Below are 22,700 nucleotides of genomic sequence, written 5' to 3' on the forward strand. Positions count from 1 at the left end.
TTCAACAAATGTGTAGGTCGCTATCGTAGTTTTAGTAATTTTAAGGTTAAGTTATATTATTGGTTTAAGATTAACATAAATTCAAAATTAGCTTTTTCTTTATAATCTACAGCCAAAATTGTATAGCTTGGTCATGACTGTTAGTTTATTTAATAAATAACATAAATTACGTTTGGTATTGTTTCAAACTTATGATTTTTACTCCATGCACTGCAGTAAATCAAAAAAAAAATATTTGACTTTCATTTAATTTTGATAAATAAGTAATGAAAAACTCCATGCACTGCAGTAATTCAAAAAAATATATATTTTTTACTTTTATTTAATTTTAATAAGTAATGAAAACTCCATGCACTGCAGTAAATCAAAAAAATATATATTTAACTTTTATTTAATGTTAAGTAAAATATTTAATTATATTAGGATTTTAAACGTATAAATGTGATTTAAACAAAATAGTCAATGAGTTATAGTAATGAATAGCAGCAAGAAGTTTTAAAAAGTATGAAAAATTTAATTAGCATGAAAAATTTAATTAGATTTCCAGATAAAGTAGTGAAATAGATTGTATTGAAATCCTATAGCGTCTTAAACAGTAACAGGTATTAAGTTAAAAAAAATTATAATAAATTTGTTTTCAAAACATTTTTATATAGTCTGGTATAGTTTTTATAGAGAAATAGAATTTTAAAAAATTGTAATTATGTTATATAAAAGTATGAGTTCCAGAATACCGTAGGTTTTGCTATTTATTTTTTTTATTTTTATTTTTTGCTGTATCAGGATAGTATGAATGGTTTTTATTGAGTTACTACCGTTATTCAGACAAAATATTTTTAATTTTCTTTAGTATTTTCGTTATTTAAACTTAAAAACTTAAGATTAAAAGAAAGACTATCCTATAATGCACCACATAAACTAGTGGTTTAACATAAATACAAATATGGGATCTGTCATGTCATATGCAATCAATCTTAACAATTTCCTAGTTAAATGAAAAGCAAATAAACAATAACGTTTATAGTAATTAAATAGTTTGATGTAACGTTGCAAAGAACTTTTACTCCGATTTAATTACTTGCCTTTTTTTTGCAGTTGTCACAATTACGCACCCTTTAACAAATAAAAAAATAAAGATCAGGTGATAGCAAGGTTTAGAATAATGGAGGTCATGCTTAAAGTCAGATTTATGGTTATAGCAGGTTTAAGACAAGAACTAGGTTAATCTAACTTGATAATCAACCCTTAGCTCTAACCCTGATCGTGATCCTGACCCTCAAATAAACGTTTTTTAAACCTGCAAAAATGTGAATCACATCAGACATACTTATTAGGAATGTATCAACCCATGTTCAGAGACGTTTCTGACAAGCGCAAAAAAGCAAAAAAATAATTTAACTGAAAAATAGCTCTGAAAATAAATATATATGTTTGTCTTGCCAATCAGTTTTAATCAGTTTAACGTAAATTAACATATTAACAACGATGAAAAGGTTTTAAAAAACAACAATTTTCTCCTTAGAGTTTATTTAAAAATAAAGGCGAATTGCTTGTACTACTGGCATTTAGGTACACAGTTTTGTGCCAGTTTTGAAATTTGAAATTTGTTATATATGTAATTAAAACGCCTCTCAATCTTTCTAAACATTTTTATAAACAGAAACTATTTTATTTATTGTAAAAAACTCAGCAAACCTAGTCATTAGTAAAGGTCAAAATAAGGAAAAAAGCTTACCTTTACTGAAAAACTGAAAGCATGTATATTAAAAACTTATTTGATTAAATGTAAACTAATCAGATTTAGATTAACCATTTAACTTAAGATTTAGCATTTTTGTTTCAACATTATGTTTATTGCCAGAGCATCATTATTATTTGCTAGATATATGCTGTGGCACATGATTCGTCACAAACAAACTCTAAAAATGAAACATCAATAGCATAAAATCTAATTATTAAAATTTTTTAAAGCAGAGAGTAAGAAATAAACTGCATACTATAACGAAAATCAGCTCGATAACATCATTATTAGCAATTCCTTATAATTCTAAATAAAAGCGTTTTAAAAACGAAATTATAGAGTAGAAGCGACGACCGAATCAAACACTTCTTTAAATATTTAGATGAAAGAAAAATAAGATTATTACTTACATCATTAGTTCAACCTCACCTTGAACATTGAGCCCCATTTAGGAATTCACATTAACGGAAACATTTTATTATGATTGAAAAAGTCCAACATAGAGCAAATCGTGTTTTATCGTTTTGCAAATCGAGCAAATCGTGTTTACAACTTAAAAAGCTCATCATGTAAAAACTCACTGATTAACTTTTCTCTCCACATTAGAAGATTAAGCGGTAATGCAATACAACTATACAGATTTATTAATGACTAATTGGTAAAATGCTCCAATATTTATAGAAATTTCTGTTACAAAAGGCAGCAATAAATGATATATAGATAACAATCCAAAAAATCAAATGGTCAACATAAGTTTTTCATAAATAAAATTGTCGCTAAATGGAACCATTTACAACAAGAAGTTGCGAAAGCAAAAGACTTCAATATATTTAAAACACTCTACGATAAATATATACAAAACTGTGAACAGCTGTTAAAGTTTGCCATCTACTTTTGTTAGACTTTAACTAACAATGTGTATCACTTTGTTTGTTTATTTACTTATATTTATTTATTGTATTTATAAGTAAACAAATTAGCAAATAAATTTAAAAAATAAAAAATAAATTAATAATTAAACTGTTATTTAAAAAATAAAAATAATGATAAAGTCAGCAATGAATTTTTCAAATTAATTTGCTAAAAACAATTAAATGTCCGAATCTAGATGTATTGTACCCTTTCCTATCTTGTGCTTTATATCATATAAGGAACAAGATAGGAAAGGGTATTATACATCTAGATTTGGACATATCATTGTTTTAAACTATATTACCTTTTCTATAAAATCTACATTTCTATCACTTTTTTTCTATCGATTTCTATTATTCTTCTGCCGCCGTTGTTTTCATTATTTAGGTTTAAGTAGGCCCCTGCGAAACTTTGAAATTTTGAATCGAATCAATAAAGTGATTCAAGATTCGATTCGAAAGATCTCTGTATATTCAAATTAAAAATTTTTTAAAAAACTTCAAAATCTATTGGACGCTAACCCATTTTTAAAATAACTACAATTTCGCGGAGAGCAATTAAATTTCAGATACATTCTTTTATAAGTTGAATCGGTGATTGTTAAAAGGGCGGAAGTCCAATAATGTAAACTTTCGGGTAATAAAAAAAAAATGCATTTTCCCCCGTAGTATATTTTTGTTAATGGTTCAATAATTTTCTTTTTTAAAGGTGAAAAACATTATCCTCTTCAAAAAAAAAATTATTAAACCATTAACAAAAATTTACTACGGGGGAAAATGCAGTTTTTTTTAGTTATCCGAAAGTTTTCATAGTTGGACTTTCGCCCTTTTAACATTCACCGATTCAGTGGATGTCGTAAAGAAAAACGAATCAAAAAACATTGGTTGCACGTTTATTACTTGAAAGACAATTATTTTAGAATAATTTATTTTTAAATTCATTTCGTAAACTCTTAAAACTTACTATATTTCTTATTTATGCTATGGCAAAAGTCTCACTTTGAAGTAAAAGATCAGTTTTATTTATGTAAAACGTGCAAAGTCACTTTACGAGTAAAAAACTCTGGCACAACATCACATCTCTGGAGTCACTTGGAAAGAAAGCTCAAGACGCTTGATACTAACGCAGAAGCAGATTGATCAAAAAAACGTATATTGTAGAAATCAGCAGCCGTATTCACTTCTCTCTGTTAAACCCTACGATAATCGGCTGGTTAAAAGTAAAACGGCTGTTTTTAACGCCAGAGTTAAAATGAATTTGTATTCTTATGTCTCCGTTTGGTTAACGGCAGAAGTAAGATTAGTTATTGGAAGGCTGTTAACTCCAAAATCTAACCCTACTATATCCTACAGTTAAAACTGCTATCGGAGGAATTTTAACTATATTAAGAAAATGAAAAATGTTATCTAATCAAAACAAGCGTAAATAAATAAGTTTACTTTTAAACAAATAATCTATAATATATACTATATCATATTTATATGATTTATCCTTTAATTGTTAAAAAATTTATGTTTATTATTCATACACTTATTAGGGCATAACGGATCTGGCAAATAAATTAGTATCCGGATCCTCATCCAAGCCGGATTTTTAAGATTTGGATCCGGATCCACGATTTTAAAACCTGGTCCAAATCCAATTTAAAATTGAAAACAAATAAACTATTTTACACAAGAAGTTATTGTTAATTTTAAAAATTTATATAACCACAGTTAACTTTGTGAAATAAATTCTTTGTAGCATTTCATGTCAACAAACTGTTTTAGTGTCAAATTTTATCATTTTTATTATTTTTGTAGTAATTTTTAAAAAGCACAAAGGATCAATAGTGTTATTATTTAAGATACTCCTAAATTTGGTTACGCATTGCAATCCGCATGCAATAAAAGGTCGTTTACTCTCAACAGTAGAGATGGCTCTTTTACCTACTTATTTTTTACTTACACGAGTAAGTTAATTTTTATCAAAAAGTAAATCACATAAGTAATTTTAAACTTTTTATGTAAATTTACATTTCCGTATAAGTAATTAATTTTTTTGAAACGACTTTTACTTTATAATGTAAGTTTTTTTACTTTCAAAAGTAAGTTATGTAAAAGAAGATTACACCAAAAAGTAATTTACTTTTACATAAAAAAGTAAGTCACATGAAAAAGCTGTTTACATTTAAAAGTTAATTACTTTTGAAAATTACATTACATAATATAAAAGTTCCTTAAACTGTAATTTACTTTAATTTATAAAAGTAACAATTTAAAAAAAAAAAATATATTAAAAAGTAACTTGTATATGAAATTAAATTACATAAAAGTAATATGCTACCAAATGTAAATTAAATTTACAGATAAAATAACATTTTTAAAGTAGGAATTTTTTATTTAAAAGTAATAGAAAACCTTTATTAAAAATAATTTATTTAAAATAAAATTTAAATTACATAAGCTTACATTTCATATAATTTGTAAAGTAAATTAAAAATAATTTATATAAAATAAGTTAATAAATTTAATAATATTTTACATTAACTTGTAAATAGATGTACAAGATCCTGTTACTGTAAAATAATATTTTAAAGTAGCAGGATCTTGTACAAAAATAATGCAAAAAAGTAAAACTTTAAGTCACTAACATTTATTTTGCCGCAAAATTTGATTTGCGCGATTTTAGGTATTTCTTTCCTGTAAAGTTTGAAAATATCAATAATTTCTTTTCATGGTTTCTGCTCATTTCCCTGTAAAGTTTGAAAATATCAATAATTTCTTTTCATGGTTTCTGCTCATTTCCCTGTAAAGTTTGAAAATATCAATAATTTCTTTTCATGGTTTCTGCTCAAAACCCTCTCTAGTTCCAGTCCATGAGTTTTAGCTATAATAACCATTCTCTGAATCAAAAGACTGGATTTAGACAAAGCTGAAACAAGGCAGTTAGCAGAAGGAGCATATGCCCATGGTAGGCTCAGAAAGAGTAATTCATTTGAAAGGAAAGTAATTGGCATAATTGTTAGTTCTTTTTAACAAGTTTTTGCGTAAATGTATTTATTATTTATAAACTTAGGAGAGAAAATTTAAACCTGCCCTGTATTATGGGGGCTGTAACTCCATGCCTTGAAGATAAGGGAGCCCCGAACTTTTTAGGAGGATGCTTTATTTTTATAAAGATTTTTCGCCACTTTGATACGAAGAAAGTCCACCTGCTCAAGAATATCCTTTGACTCTAAAAGTCTTGCTTTAAGCAAATACGGTACTTTTATATGGGCATTAAAATTTAGAACTTTTTATGTAAATATCTTTATCTGCGTGTAGTATCAGTGGCCTAACTACAGCAAGGCCAGTGTAAGCAACATTTTTTGTCCCTCAAGCAATTAGACTCAGGGCCGAGAGGAGCCTTAAGATGTATTTAAAGAGTTTTTTTGTTGTTGTTTTTTAGTAAAAGTTATTTTTCCAGAGAAACAGAAATTGGGCGTCTGGACCAGTATGCCTACTGGCCAAAACTATTTTGCTACGCCACTGTGTAATATACGTATAACCCGAGCTGAAGCTAAACAATGATTTATACGTAGATTCAAACCGAACAGGATGGTTGTTTTAATATTTTCCTAAACATTGTAATGTGATATAAATAAGAACATACTTAATTTGGGCACTTAAGTATGTTTTATCTACCAAAAGTATATTTATCAACCAAAATAATTGGTTTTTCATAATTATATTAACATTACGTCACAAAGTTTACGCAAGTAGACATCATTACATTATTGGTTACCATAAAGTCTTTAAATGAGTTTAATATGGTTTTTAAAAACACATTTATAATGTAACTATTATTAATACTATTTGTTAAAGATGCTGTTGATTAAGTAATTCTAATCGGTTTGGTAATAAAAGAAATTGCCGCATTTTTATATTATAAAACCTTTTTACATGGCTTTTAACGTGGCATAATACCACGCAATACTTGTATTTAAATCAATTTAAAATTAAACCTTGTATTTTGTTTAATTTTTGTTTTTATAGATAATATTTTTTTAAACGATTTTATTTATATGTTCAAAAAAAAATTATTCAAAATTTCTGTTATTTATGCAATATTTCTTCTGCTTTAGTATGTTATTTTAGAAAAAGATTCACCTTTTTCCAAAATAATATACTAAAATTTGGTACTTCAGATACATATATTTTAATTTTTTAGATATATTTTCAAAAAATAAAAAACTATAATTGTCAACTAAAAATAAGATTATTAAACTCAAACTTCAGAAAAACACATGATCATCAATTTTTAATGACAAGTTTTGAATGACTTTATTATTAGCGGATATTTAGAGGCTTGGCAATAAGACTATTTTTATCTTCTTCTCGCCACCGCCATTCATATATTTTACAAAAGAAAAGTAATAATTTGTGATGACAAATTTATAAAAACTAAAAATCAACCACTGCAGAATGTCTTTATGTGAGGAGAAAAAAAAAAACTCAATGACGAAATTAAAATTGAAAAAATATTAATTTGATAACTATCAAATTATTAATAATAAAAATAGGAATAATTTGAACAATATTACAATATTGTTTGAAAAATACAAATGATCTTGTAGAGATAAAGTCACTTATAAAAACTTAATTTTCTTCGTTATTCTTTGACAAATTTTAAGTCCGCGTCATTTGATTACTTATTCACGAAATAAGAGTTAAATTAACTTTTGCTCTGAACTTTTGAATGATGAACCGATTTTGACTGTCAGACGAACTTATAACTTAATTAAAAATAATATTTTAAATCTCCTAAATAATTGGGGAGGTTGCTCAAAATTTATATGGTCATAATTTTTGAATACTAAGAGATTGTTGCACGGCATTAGAAACTTGTTAATGAACTTAAACTTAGTTTAAAATGTTAAAAAAGTAACTTTGAACTTACGTTGAAACCTAACTTTGAATTTACGTTGATTTAACGTTTAGAATGAAAGTTTTTTTCAACGTTGATTTATCAACGTTAAATCAACGTTAGGTTCGAACGTTATATCAACGTTTATTCGACGCAAAAAAACGTTACAATAACGTTAAATTTACGTTGAAACAAAGTTAAGAATAACAGTTTTTTTAACGTTGATTTATCAACGTTAAACCGGCTGTTTAAAAACATTTTGTAATCACAGAAACCGTTGATAAAAACTGCGATTACCATCAAAACGTAGTATGAGTGCTGTTGCACTTCTCTATTACATTATTAAGATATATTATGGATATTAAATCTACTCATAGTCTATACTTAAACTATTTAGAACTTTTTCAGTTTAGTTTAGTTAAAATAGTATTATTAAAGCAAGTGATAAAAGTTGTTTAATTGAAAAATATATTTAAATATTACATATATTTACATATAATTGAATAAAATCTACACAAATTTCTTCTCTTTTCCATCACATTTTTGAAATCGAGTGTATTTTAAAAAATCAAATAATTTTCCATTAACCGAGGTCTCTTTGGCTCAATTGAATACAATAGAAGAAGCTGTAAATAAAAAAAATATATTTAAAAAAAACAAAAAAAGGAAACTTGAAAAAAATATAATGAATGGAAAGGTGTTACAACTTATAAAGGTATTCCATTTATAAAGCCATATAAAGTAGTGTCTCTAAGTATATTTTTCCACCTTTACTCTTCATATCCGTGGAGGCCATAAAAATTTTTCGAAAAAACTTTGAATTTTTAAAAGATAATTTAACTGTTAGACAGGGCCGTCCCGAAGATGTCTCTCATTGGGGGATTGAGGGATTGGGGGGGAGGATTGTATGTATTTTTTGCCAACTAGAGACACACACACACAAAAAAAGGTCCTCATTATTTGTAATTAGGCAACTATAGTTCAAAACTTGCTAAATGTGTCAACTTATATGCTTATATTAGAGCTTTGGAGGTGACGAGACACCCACGACACCCCCCGTTCGCGACGGCCCTGCTTAGATGATTATTAATAATTTTTTCAAATATTTAATTTAAATGAAGCAACCTTTTTCGAAAATAAATTAATAATCAAAATATTAAATTTTTCTTACATTGAAAAGTAATTATCGGGGTGGCCACATAAAATTTTTATAAGAAAAATAGGATTTTAGAGGAGATTTTGCACCTAATATAGAGAATTTTTTTAATTTTAATTTAGGTTTAACGCCCATGTTTTTACACTTGTGAAGCTGGACAGAGGTCAATAATGTCATTTTTCATGCTGAATAGCATGCATTTGCTAAAGCAACTTTTAATTATCCCTCGCACTTTCAGGGGAAAATATATATATATATATATATATATATATATATATATATATATATATATATATATATATATATATATATATATATATATATATATATATATATATATATATATATATGTATATATATATATATATATATATATATATATATTTACTTATAGATTTGATCAATGAAGAACTGGAGGTCAGGTACATTGACACTTCATTTAAATCGTTGATAACTGAACCTGTAAAATATAATTACTAATTTATGGTATAAATTACAAAAATGTTTATATTTTTAGGTATAAAAATTGAAATTTATAAAATCCAACAACATAAAACTAGTAACTATTTGGGAAATTCTCTTTGCTCATGTCTTCTTTTTCGTAAATAGACATTCTCATTATAACATTTTTATTTTGTAGTTGTAAATTCAAATTTTCACAATCCTGTTTGCTTTCTGTGGAATTGAAATAGTTATATGAATAATTATATGAATAGTTATATATTTTGTATCAACAAAACAACTCTTCCTAACAAAATTATTTAAAAAATAATAATTGTAATATATAGATGTAATACCTCAAGAGAATTTAGTTTTAATTTGTGGAAACTTAAGCCAATTCTTAAGGAAATTCTCTTTGTTTTTTTTCTTTTTTGGAAACTGACATTCTCATTATCATATTTTTCTTTTGTAGTTGTGAATTCAAATTTTTCACAAACCTGTTTGCGTTCTTTGGAATTGAAATAGTTATATGAATAGTTATATATTTTGTATCAACAAAATAACTATTCTGACCACACTATTTAAAAAATAATAATTTCAATATATAGATGAAATACCTGAAGAGAATTTAGTTTTTATTTGTGGAAACTTAAGCCAATTCTTCTCGGCATTTTAGTGCGGTCAATGCTTTGGTACCTGGAGGCCAATAAACGGTTTTATCACTTTCCAATTAGATGGAATTACACCTTTTTCTCTTCATCTTTATTCCTTTCTTTTCTGCCCCCTTTTCGAAATGGAGCGTATTTTAAGAAGTCAATCAAATTTAAATGCCATCAATTAAACTTTCAGTCGCTTCATCGTGTTCAATAGAAGCTGCAAATAAAAATAAAAAAGTTTTATATATCTTATAAAGGTATACCTTTCATAGCACTATATAGTCTGGTAAACAAAAAAAAACTTATAAATTCACTATTATAATCAGGCTTTGTCACTGTGTTTTGGAATTTCTTATATCAGTAAGAAAATATAACACTCTCTTTTGAAACTCTATAATTTAAAATAGTTTCACAAAACAACTTTTGTTGAATATTTTTACAAACCTAATAAAATTAATCAAAAATTCACTAAAAAGTAATTAATAACATACTGCCTTCAGCCATCGAGAACTTATCAACGTTATTTAATTTTGGTACTTTGTTTCCTTTTTTCTTATCCTCACTGAAAGATAAAAGAACTTTGCTTCAGGTTCCAAAATCAGTTACTGTTAAAAGCAAGTATGGTCGTCAATACTATTATTTTGGTCTTGAGACTGGTATACAAAAAGCTGTTTCTGCAGATAGCATAAGGCTTCTGCTATCAGTATAGCTTACAGCTCGTTTACTTATTCACGTGAACAGCAGTGCTCTATTGCCCTTTCGCCAGTTTATGATTAAGAGAAACATCGTTTTTTTCAATTTCTTCTGAGAAAAACATAGTGTCATTGTCACTTTGAGACAAATAATCGCAAAGAAATTCTTCACTTTCATAATCGCTTTTCGAATTTTTGTCTTCTTCTACTTAACTGATAGTTTGTGTAAATTTTGAATTGTCATTATTTTTTTCGACTTTCTCTTCTTCACTACTAGAAGATGATTCTGCCATAGCAAGAACATTAAAGTGGCATTTTTGCCAGTTTCTTAAATAAGCCATTAATTTCTTTTGTCGTAAGAACAAGTAGAAATTTGAGTACTAAATAAAACGTTTTTGAAAATTCAAAATTCAAAATTTCACACATAAACAGAGAGTGTTTTGCACATTTTACTAAAATATAACTATTTCGCTTTGACTATTTTTACTTTAAGCACTAATTCAACGGACGGTTTTATTCTAATTAAGTTTTTTGTCAACGTTGATTTAACGTTGAAACAACATTAAATAAACAACGTTTAAATCGTTACGTTATTTTAACGTTAAGACATAGTCGAACAACGTTGAAACAACGCTTCTACCAAACTTCAACGTTGAAACAACGCTTCTACCACAATTCCACGTTGACAAACTTAGAGATGCCGGCTGTGATATATATATATATATATATATATATATATATATATATATATATATATATATATATATATATATATATATATATATACCCAGCCGGCACACAACGTTGAAATAACGTTGAACCAACGTTGAAACCTAACGTTGAATTTACGTTGATTCAGCGTTTAGAATGAAAATTTTTTTCAACGTTGATTTTTAAACGTTAAACCAACGTTAGGTTCAAACGATATATCAAAGTTGATTCGACGCAAAAAAAACATTACAATAACGTTGAATTTACGTTGAAACAACGTTTAAAATGACAGTTTTTTTTAACGTTGATTTATCAACGTTAAACCGACTGTTAAAAAACGTTTTGTAATCACGGAAACCGTTGATCATCATCACAACGTACTATGCATGTCCAATAGTGTTGTTGTACATCTCTATTACATTATCAAGGTATATTATGGATATTAAACCTACTCATAGTCTATACTTAAACTTTTTCAGTTTAGTTAAAATAGTATGATTAAAGAAAGAGATAAGACTAGTTTTATTGAAAAATATATTAAAATATTTACATATAATTGAATAAAATCTACACAAATTTCTTCTCTTTTCTATCACCTTTTTGAAATGGAGCTTATTTTAGAAAGTCAAACAATATTCCATTAACGGAGGTTTCTTTTGCTCCATTGAATACAATTAAAGAAGCTGTAAATAAAAAATATATATTAAAAAAAATCAAAATAGGCAGACTTGAAAAAAATATAACGAATGGAAAAATGTTACAACATATAAAGGTATACCTTTTACAACACCATGAAAATTAGTGTTCTTAAATATATTTTTCCACCTTTACCCTTCATATTCATGGAGGCCATAAATATTTTCGAAAACATTCTGAATTTTTAAAAGATAATTTAATTGTCAGACAGGGCCGTCCGAAGTTTTCTCCGATGGGGGATAAGGGGGTTTAGGTCTTGTATGTATTTTTTGTCAACTAGAGACACACACATACAAAAATAAAAGGTCCTCAATATTTGCAATTTACGAACTTTAGTTCAAAACTTGCTAAATGTGTCAACTTAAATGCTTTTATGACAGCTTTGGGGGTGGTGGGACACCCCCTACATATCCCGTTCGGGACGGCCCTGCTGCTAGATGATTATTAAGAATTTTTTCAAATATTTAATTTAAATGAAACAACCTTATTTGAAAATAAATTATTAATCAAAATATTAAACTTTTCTAACATTGAAATAAAATTATCGGGGTGGCCACATAAAATTTTCATAAGAAAAATATGATTTTAGAGGAGATTTTGCATCTAACTTATAGGATTTTTTTCGTTTTAATTTAGGCTTAACATCCATATTTTTACACTATTGGGGCTTGAACAGGGGTCAAAAATATATCATTTTTTATGTTGAATAGCATGCATTTGCTAAAGCAATTTTTTACAATCCCTTGCACATTCAGGCGTTACCCAGTTTTGCAGACCAAGAATGGGTATTTTGAACATTATACTTCTATTAAGAAATAAAAAAGAGGAGTTAAAGAGGAGCTTTGATCAAATTTTAAACTTTTTAGAGGGTAATAGAGGATTTTAGACGTGGTTTTTAAAAAAAGAGGACTTTAAAAGATTTTAGAGGAGCTGTGGTCACCCTTATTATAAATGATGTAAGAGTCCAATACTTCTCTTGATTACCTCAGCATCATTTTGTGTATTCTATCTTTTAAAGACATTCCACCAACTAATTGTAATTGATTTATCTGTAAAAAACATGAAGTAATTCTAATATTATGTTTGTGGTGTAGTGGTAAAGCACTCGCTTCATAAGCGGGAGGTTCGGAGTTCGATCCCCACCACGTCCCTGGTAGTACCGCGCTCAACTTATTTCTCCGCGCAGCTGCCTTGTTTGTCAAGGTTCGTGTTTCAGAGTTATAGAGTTGAGAGAGGGTTATAACCACTATTAAGTAGCCTCCTCATCTGTAGTGGCTTTATCGGCCTTGAGGAGGTAAATAACAAAAAAATATATATATATTATATTGTGGAAATAACTACACAAGTGGAAACCTGGACAAAAAATTTTAAAAAAAAGATATATATATATTTACCTCTAGATTTGATCAATGAAAAACCGGAGGTCAGGTGCATTGACAATTCATCTAAATCTTTAATAACTGAACCTATAAAATATAATTACTAATTTATGGTATAAATTATAAAAACATTTTTATTTTTAGGTATAAAAATTGAAATTTATATAATCCAAGGACATAAAAGTAATACCTAAGTGATATGTAATAGTAAAAGTAATACTTGGGAAATAATCAGGAAATTCTCTTTGTTTACGTTTTCTTTTTTGGAAACCGACATTCTCATTATCATATTTTTCTTTTGTAGTTGTGAATTCAAATTTTTCACAAACCTGTTTGCGTTCTTTGGAATTGAAATAGTTATATGAATAGTTATATATTTTGTATCAACAAAATAACTATTCTGACCACACTATTTAAAAAATAATAATTTCAATATACAGATGTCATACCTGAAGAGAATTTAGTTTTTATTTGTGGAAACTTATGGAATTACACCTTCTTCTCTTTATCTTCACTCCTTTCTTTTCTGCCGCCTTTTCGAAATGGAGCATATTTTAATCCCAGGTTGCTAAAACATAATTAACTACATAAGAGTAATACGGAATATTGAACAAAAATAGATAATATTCATTATTAATACAAAATATAATATGAAGTTTATTATAAAATATCACACAACAATAATTTATTTTCATTGATAATATAAAAGCAACAAAAATTAAAAAAGAAAACATCTCAATAAATAATAAATTATCATTCAAACAATTTTAAAGACCAAATAATAACTTGTAACTTATTTTTTACACATCTTCATTTAATAAACATTAATATTAATACCAATTTAATACCACATCATTAGTATTTTTGTTTTTATTAAAAATAAAAATATCATATCAGTTAAGCTTTTCTTATTTTACTTAAAACATCAACTCAAACCTACGTTTTTTCATAACTGAACTTTTTTTTTGGTAATGTTGAATTAACACTGAAAACAAAATATTATTAGACAACAAGAAAATATTTCTTTATTGAAATATATGTAAATATTTATAACAATCAATCTAATTTCCTTTCTTTCCAAACAGTTCCTTTCCACATATTTGATTTTGAAGATATTATATGAACTAATAAAAAAACGAAGAAACCATAATATAAATGTACTAACAGGCCTGGTTAAACTAGCTAAATCTTGACATTTTATAACCATGATACTTGCTAAACAATAATATTAGTAGACATTATTAGCAAAGATAAGATTTTCTTTATTTTATAAATCTATTATATTTTAAATTTATTTTTATTAATATATTTATTATTCTTTTACTATGCAAAGTTCTGAATATATTGTGTTCAAAAAACTCAAGGCATCTAAGCAAAATAATGAAAGAATCCCAGGATGCTAAAATATAAATATCTACATAAGAGTAATACAGAATATTGAACAAAAATAAATAATATTCATTATTAATATAAAATATGATATAAGGTATATTATAAAACATCACACAACAATATCTAAGTTTAATTGACAATATAAAAGCAACAAAAATTAAAAAATAAAACATCTCAATAAATGATAAATTATCATTCAAACAATTTTAAAGACCAAAAAATAACTTGTAACTTACTTTTTACTCACCTTCATCTAATAAACATTATATTAATACCAATTTTTTATAACACATCGTTTTTATTAAAAAAATAAAAATATTATATCCATTTGGCTTTTCTTATTTTACTTAAAACATCAACTCAATCCTAGGTTTTTTTCATTACTGAGTTATTTTTTTGGTAATGTTGAATTAACACTGAAAACAAAATACTAGAAGACAACAAGAAAATATTTCTTTATTGAAATAAATATAAATATTTATAACAATCAATCTAATTTCTTTTCTTTTCCGCCACCTCGAAATGGAGCGTTTTTTAAGAAGTCAGACAGAATGCTATCAATTAAAGTTTCAGTCGCTCCATCGTATTCAATAGAAGAAGCTGTAAATAAAAATGAAAAAGTTTTATATATCTTATAAAGGTATACCTTTCATAGCACCATGTAAATTAGTGCTCTTAAAGCATATTTTTCCACCTTTCCCCTTCATATTCATGGAGGCCATAAAATTGTCAGAAAATATTCTAAATTTCAATAGATAAGAGAACTAAAATTAATTATGTGAGAACTAATATTACTAGTGAGAACTAGTAAGCCTTCTGCTATCTTCAGACTGAAGATAGCAGAAGGCTTCTGCAATCAGTATAGCTTACAGCTCGTTTACACATTCACGTGAACAGCAGTCCTCTACTGCCATTTCGCCAGTTTATGATTAAGAGAAACATCATTTTTTTCAATTTCTTCTGAGAAAAACATAGTGTCATTTTCACTTTGAGACAAATAATCATAAAAAAATTCTTCACTTTCATAATCGCTTTCCGAATTTTTGTCTTCTTCTACTTGACTGATGTTTTGTGTAAATTTTGAATTGTCATTATTTTTCTTGAGTTTCTCTTCTTTACTACTAGAAGATGATTCTGCCAGAGCTAGAACATTAAAGTCACATTTTCGCCAGTTTCTTAAATAAGCCATAAACTTCTTTAATCCTAAAATCAAGTAGAAATTTGAATAATACGTTTTTAAAAATTCGTAATTTCACACATAAACAACTGTGTGTTGCATATTGTACTAAAATATTGATTTATTTACTTTTTCGCTTTAATTAATTTTACTAAATCAACGTGCGGTTTTTTTATAATTAAGTTTTTTGTCAACGTTGATTTAACGTTGAATCAACATTAAATAAACAACGTTTAAACCGTAACGTTGTTTTAATGATGAGACATAGTTGAACAACGTTGAAACAACGTAGACATGCCGGTGTCATGAAATAAATAAGCCCCCATAATAAATTAACTCCCGTTGCGTAAAAAATTACCCGGGGAGTTAATCTATTTCGAAATAGATTAACTCCCCTTGAAATAAATTAACCCCTGTCGGCGAAACAAGTTAACTCCCCATAATATATTAACTCCCTTGGAACAACTTATACGAATTACAAAAAAAGTTTTAACTTGATGTTTTCAAAATGTGTTGTTTTTAAATCTGTTAATTAGTTATTGATATGGATATAAATTATATTTCTACTATTATAATATCATATATTAATAGTGGCAATATATATATGTATATATATATATATATATATATATATATATATATATATATATATATATATATATATATATATATATATGTGTGTGTGTGTGTGTGTGTGTGTATATATATATATATATATATATATATATATATATATATATATATATATATATATATATATATATTTATATATATATATATATATATATATATATATATATATATATATATATATATATATATATATATATATATATATATATATATATATATATATATACACTGCCGCTCACGGAAGTTAGGACAAAAAATATTTTTTCAAAAAAACAATATAAAAATGAAATTACGTTATAAAATTATTTACTTATATTAGTAAAATTTATGTTTATATAAAAATAAATCAAGTTAAATAAAATTTGTATCAAAAAAATTCTAAAATAAGTTATTTTAATGTAAATATATTAAAATAACTAACATTTAAAATAACATAAATTGTACTCACAAGTAAAAGTCTTATGATTTTAAATAAATAAACAGAGAACGCAGAAACATATTAAAGGTCACGTATGAACCTGTATTTTACATTATCAACTCAAATCTTTTAAGTTTGTCATTTAACAAGTATTTCTATTGTTTACTGTGTTTTTGCAGATATTTTGTGTATTTTGTGTTAGTGTTTAAAAAATTTCAAGTGCAGAAGTTCCAAGGTAAAATTATTAATTAGTTTTTAGTGTAAATTCAAAATATTGAAAAAAATATGCCTAAAGGTAAGCCAATAAGTGTTGAAAAAAGGACAGCAATACTCACTTTGCTTCAAGAAGGCTATACAGTTAGAAAAATAGCTGAAAAATTAAATCTGAGTAAATCAACAGTTAGCTATACGATTTATCGATATTGAGAATCTGGAAGTTTGGAAGACAGAAATCGTCCAGGTCCTTCTCGCATAACAACAAAAACTGATGACCGACGTATAAAAATCATCAGTAAGCGTAATCGAATGTTAACTGCTCCACAAATAACAGCTATTTTCAACTGTAATCGAGAAAAAAAAGTTTCTGTCAGTACAATCAAACGAAGATTGCTAAAAGCTAATTTGCATGGTCGTGTTGCTATCCGAAAACCATATCTACGAAAAGTTAATCGAAAGAAGAGATTCCGTTGGGCACAGCTCCACAAAAATTGGACGATGGATGAATGGAAACAAGTACTCTGGACCGATGAGTCAAAATTTGAAGTTTTCGGAAATAAGCGAAGAGTTTACGTTAGAAGATCTGCTGAAGAAAAAATACTAACTCAATGTCTGGTTCCAACTGTAAAACATGGTGAAAGCTCTGTGATAGTTTGGAGTTGTTTCTCTCTGAATAGAGTGGGATATTTGCATAAAATCGATGGTATAATGAGAGCAGAACATAGAGATATCCTGGAAACGAGTGCAATCCCTTCGGAACTTCGATTAATCGGATATAATTTTATTCTGATGCATGATAATGACCCTAAACATACTGCATTATTATGTAGAAATTATTTAGAATCAAAAAAAAACTGAAAATGTATTACGTGTAATGACCTGGCCTCCCCAAAGCCCAGACCTCAACCCCATTGAGTTACTATGGGATGAACTGGATAGAAAAATTAGAACTGTATGTCCACATCAAAATCTCATTTATGGAACATTATACAAAAGGAATGGAATAATATTCAAAAAGAAACAATCAGAAAATTAATTGAAAGAATGCCGAGAATAGTTAAAGCAGTTATTAAATCAAAGGGTGGTTTTTGTGACAAAAAAAAAATTTAATTATTATAATGGTTTTTGTACATTTGTATTACATAAAACTGACTAATAATATATTTTATATTGAAAATGTATAAAAAATATAATTTTTATTAATATAAATTAAAAATTCCATAACGTAATTATATATTAATTCTGCTTTTTCGAAAAAATCTCCTCTGTCCTAACTTCCATGAGCGGCAGTGTATATGCGGTAGTGGTTCGGAGTTCAACTTCCACCACGTCCCTGGAAGTACCGCGCTCAACATAGTTTCTCCGCGCAGCAGCCTTGCCCGGCAAGGTTCGTTTTTCGGAGTTAAAAGAGTTGAGTGAGGGTTGTACCACGAATAACAACTAAAAAAAACAATAAAAAAAAAACAAAAAAATGAGTAGCCTCCTCGACTGTAGTGGCCCCCCTCGGGCCTTAGGGAGGTGAATAATCTAAAATAAAAAAAAAATTTATATATATATATATATATATATATATATATATATATATATATATATATATATATATATATATATATATATATATATATATATATATACAACAACAGCAACAAAAAGCTTTTAATTTTAGCAATTTAGAAAAAATTGCAACAGTTTTTGAAAATGTTATTAAACAAAAATCACAAAAATTGCTGGAGGTATACCTTTCGTGGTACAATTTCTGCAGGTGTATCATTTTTTGTTTCTACAGTCTTGTCAACTGTTTGAGCGTTTTTTTTTTTTTTAGTTTTTATAACCATCTTTTTTACCAGTTCCGCTTTACATGGTGAACTGGTGAGTATAGCTGTTTTGCCCTTTTGGCATTGTTTGCGAGTTTGCTGAGTTTTCTCATTCGAAATACTTACAATTTCTGCAGGTGAAGCAATTGTGAATGAAGCCATAGTTGACGAAGACGAAGTTTCTGATTCAAAGCAAGATGTCAGGGATAATTCTTGCAGTGAAATAGTTTGTGTTTGAGACTTGGTAGTTAGATTTGGTGTTGCTGAATCCATGATTAAGTGGACTTATTCCAGTCTTTCTAAAACAATTTACAGCCGTCAACATGTTAGCAGATTTCATATAAGCTATTCCAAATAGTTCTGGAATCTGATATTCGATCACAACTCTAGGATAATGTGTAAGCAGCCATATACAAACTTCGCTCGAATAGTTGCTACTAAATGGTGCCATGAATGAGACATCTAGTGGCTGCAGATGGTGTGAACAATGTGGTGGAAAACAAATAACAGTAACACAATTTTCACGTGCTTTCATTATGAACTCCATATTTTTTGTATGTGTTGCATGAACATCTAATAATAGCAGTTCAGGCCTTTTTTTGGATGGCATTACAAAGGACAGAAAATGGTCAAACCACTTCAAAAATATATTTGTTTGCATCCAACAACTAGAGTGATATGATGCAATAGTACCTGGAGGAGCTTTTTTGATAATATTAACATTCTTGGGAGCTCTAACATGGGGGAAAATAATCAGGGGGGCACGTTTATACCAGAGGCACTCATACACATTTTGATTGTTATGATTTTCCCTCGTTCAGCTGATGTTAGAGTTCCAACTTGTTTTTTACCCATCTTAGCATTTACTTTTGACACTTTTTTTGGTAGTGAAGAAATTCCTGTCTCGTTAACATTATATATATTATTTGGAGTTATGTTATTTTCATCTATACTTTTAGTCAATAGTTCAAAAAATTTATTCACAACAGGTCGGTTAAATCCCATTGGTCTAGCTCCAGAAGTTCCCTCTAGCATACGCAAAGAAATAACAGGATTGCATTTTAAAATGCTTTCTGCCCACTGGTAGCCTGCCATTCTTGTTTTTTTGTTAAAGCTATGTGACATCTTGTTCTTTTCAGCTAGCTGAAATGCTAATTCTCTCAAATCTTGTAAAAATTGTAAGTGGAAACAAGCAACTCTCTAGAAAAATTAGGTGTTTAGCTAACTCTTACTCTTGCTTAAGGTTAAAAACTGATTTAAAATTCCCAAGTTTTTTTACTGCACAACTACTTAATTCTACACTACCTTGCTGAAGTCTTTTTATTCTGTCTCGCAGTGTCGTTGTTGGGATACAAAACATTAACGATGCCTTTTTATACCCCATTTCCTTCTTTATTACTTATTCAATAGCTGCTTTCATTGAATTTTCTTCCCAGGATTGTCAATGTGTTAGACATTTGTATTTTCTAACCATATTAGGTAACTGTATGCACAAAATAATAATTTTTCTCTATCAAAGAAAAAATATAATAACAATATATAAATATACAATATGTATCTATATATGTATATATATATAAATATATATATATATATATATATATATATATATATATATATATTTATATATATATATATATATATATATATATAATAGAGTTTATATAGCTAACTAGTATATATTAATATATGTATATTTATACATACATATATATATATATATATATATATATATATATATATATATAAATATATATGTATATATATATATATATATATATATATATATATATATATATATATATCTATATATATATATATATATATATATATATATATATATATATATATATATATACTTATATATATACATATATAATAGAGTTTATATAGCTAACTAGTATATATTAATATATATAAACACACACACACACAAATATATATATATAATAATATATATATATATATATATATATATATATATATATATATATATATATATATATATATATATATATATATATATATATATATATATATATAGAGAGAGAGAGAGAGAGAGAGAGAGAGAGAGAGAGAGAGAGAGAGAGAGAGAGAGAGAGTATAGTATAGTTACTATACTATACCATAGTATAGATATAAACACTATAACCTTAGACATTATTATTAGCAAAAGAGAATGGTTTTGAAGTATTAGTATCAAAACAATAGTAATAGTAGATCAAAACGATAGTTATAGTATTGCGCGAACTTCTACTAATACTATTATTCTACTAATACTATTGTTTTGATCTCCTTTTTATATATAATATTAAGGCTTGTCAAAAATAAACAGTTATAAAGTAATTTTATTCAACGCTCACTAAATATTTATATATTATATATTTTAATATATATAAAACTAAATATATTTTAAAAAATTTTAAAATAGAATACTTACACAATTTTGTAGATATAATTATAAGTTTAAAAATTATTTAAAACGCGTATTATAGGGGGTTAATATATTTCAGTAAGGGTTAGAAATACTTAAGCCCCCGGTTAATCCATTTCGCTATATTTTAAAATAATTTAACTCCCGGGGTTAATTTATTTCGAAAAAAGATTAACCGGGGAGATAAAATGTTTTAACCGGGAGTTAACTTTTTGGGGAGTTAATCTATTTCGCGTCACCGGCTGGGTATATATATATATATATATATATATATATATATATATATATATATATATATATATATATATATATATATATGTATATATATATATATATATATATATATATATATATATATATATATATATATATATATATATATATATATATATATATTTATGCATATATGAGTTTATATATAAATGTTATAAACTCATCGCTCTCACACAAATGGCATGCAAGGGAAGTTAACATTTTAGGGGTTTATTGTTAACAGACTGCAATTATCGCAATACTTTTGAAAAGCTTTACATAAGCATGAATATATAAATGTTTGGAGTTTGCTCCATATCGTTACATAAAGTTATATTCTCAAATAAAAACAAAAAAGCTTGCTACGGGTCTGATTTTAAATATGTGATTGGAATCTGGTTGTTTAAATATTGTGATTTGCACTTTTATTAACTTTTTTTCTTTAAACTTTTGAAAATTTAAAGTAAAAAAAGTATCAAAAATTTACTGAAAAAAAAGAACTTGATGTTTATCATCTGTCTGATAAAAATAACATCAAGACACTTTTCTTCACAATCGATCATATAAATTTAAGTTTGAAAGTATGCTTTTTTGAACCATCCTTTACATCAGTTATTTAGAAGTTTTTTTAAAAAGACTGTCTGGTTTATTGTTCTTGCTTTGGAAATGGCTTTGCATTTTGCAAATTTATTCTAAGTTTTGTATTTTGGCTTCTTTTATTCAGCGTGGTTGTGGCTAAAAACCAATAAAACCAAAATGAAAGTTTTTTCTGGAAATGACTAACTAGAATAATCGTTAGATAATAGAATAATAAAGGAATAGTTTTTGTCTGGAATCGACTAATTGAAATGAGTTCATTCTAGACAACAGTTTTATAAATAGCTATTAATAAATTAATTAATTAATTTTCATTTCTGTTAGAGTGGTTCTTACAACCAGCCCTGGTCGTAACAACCACTCTAACAGAAATGAAAATTAATTTTTAATTATGGGCTGACCAGGTCCGTTTCGAACGGGGTGAAGGAGTATCTCCCCCCCCCCTCCCAGCTTTTATAAATGCATTTGAGTTATATATGCATTTCAGTTATCAAGT

At 26.8% G+C, this 22,700-nt stretch overlaps 1 long non-coding RNA gene across 6 annotated transcripts; it reads right to left on the reverse strand.

The window, feature by feature from the left end:
- Positions 1-11,716: 11,716 nt before the first annotated feature.
- On the reverse strand, positions 11,717-16,078 carry LOC136084587 (uncharacterized). Of its 6 annotated transcripts, none has more exons than XR_010640662.1 (5): positions 15,970-16,078; positions 14,212-15,866; positions 13,721-13,839; positions 13,492-13,611; positions 11,717-13,358 (listed from the first exon to the last, which is right to left on the reverse strand). It is a non-coding gene; the product is annotated as an uncharacterized LOC136084587 (long non-coding RNA). The 6 variants fall into 6 exon arrangements; XR_010640661.1 differs by lacking the exon at positions 15,970-16,078 and having other exon boundaries at positions 15,310-15,404; positions 15,534-15,967; XR_010640663.1 differs by lacking the exon at positions 15,970-16,078 and having other exon boundaries at positions 14,212-15,404; positions 15,534-15,957.
- Positions 16,079-22,700: the final 6,622 nt, after the last annotated feature.

This window comes from Hydra vulgaris, chromosome 09, assembly GCF_038396675.1.
Source record: "Hydra vulgaris chromosome 09, alternate assembly HydraT2T_AEP".
Classification (NCBI taxonomy): domain Eukaryota; kingdom Metazoa; phylum Cnidaria; class Hydrozoa; order Anthoathecata; family Hydridae; genus Hydra; species Hydra vulgaris.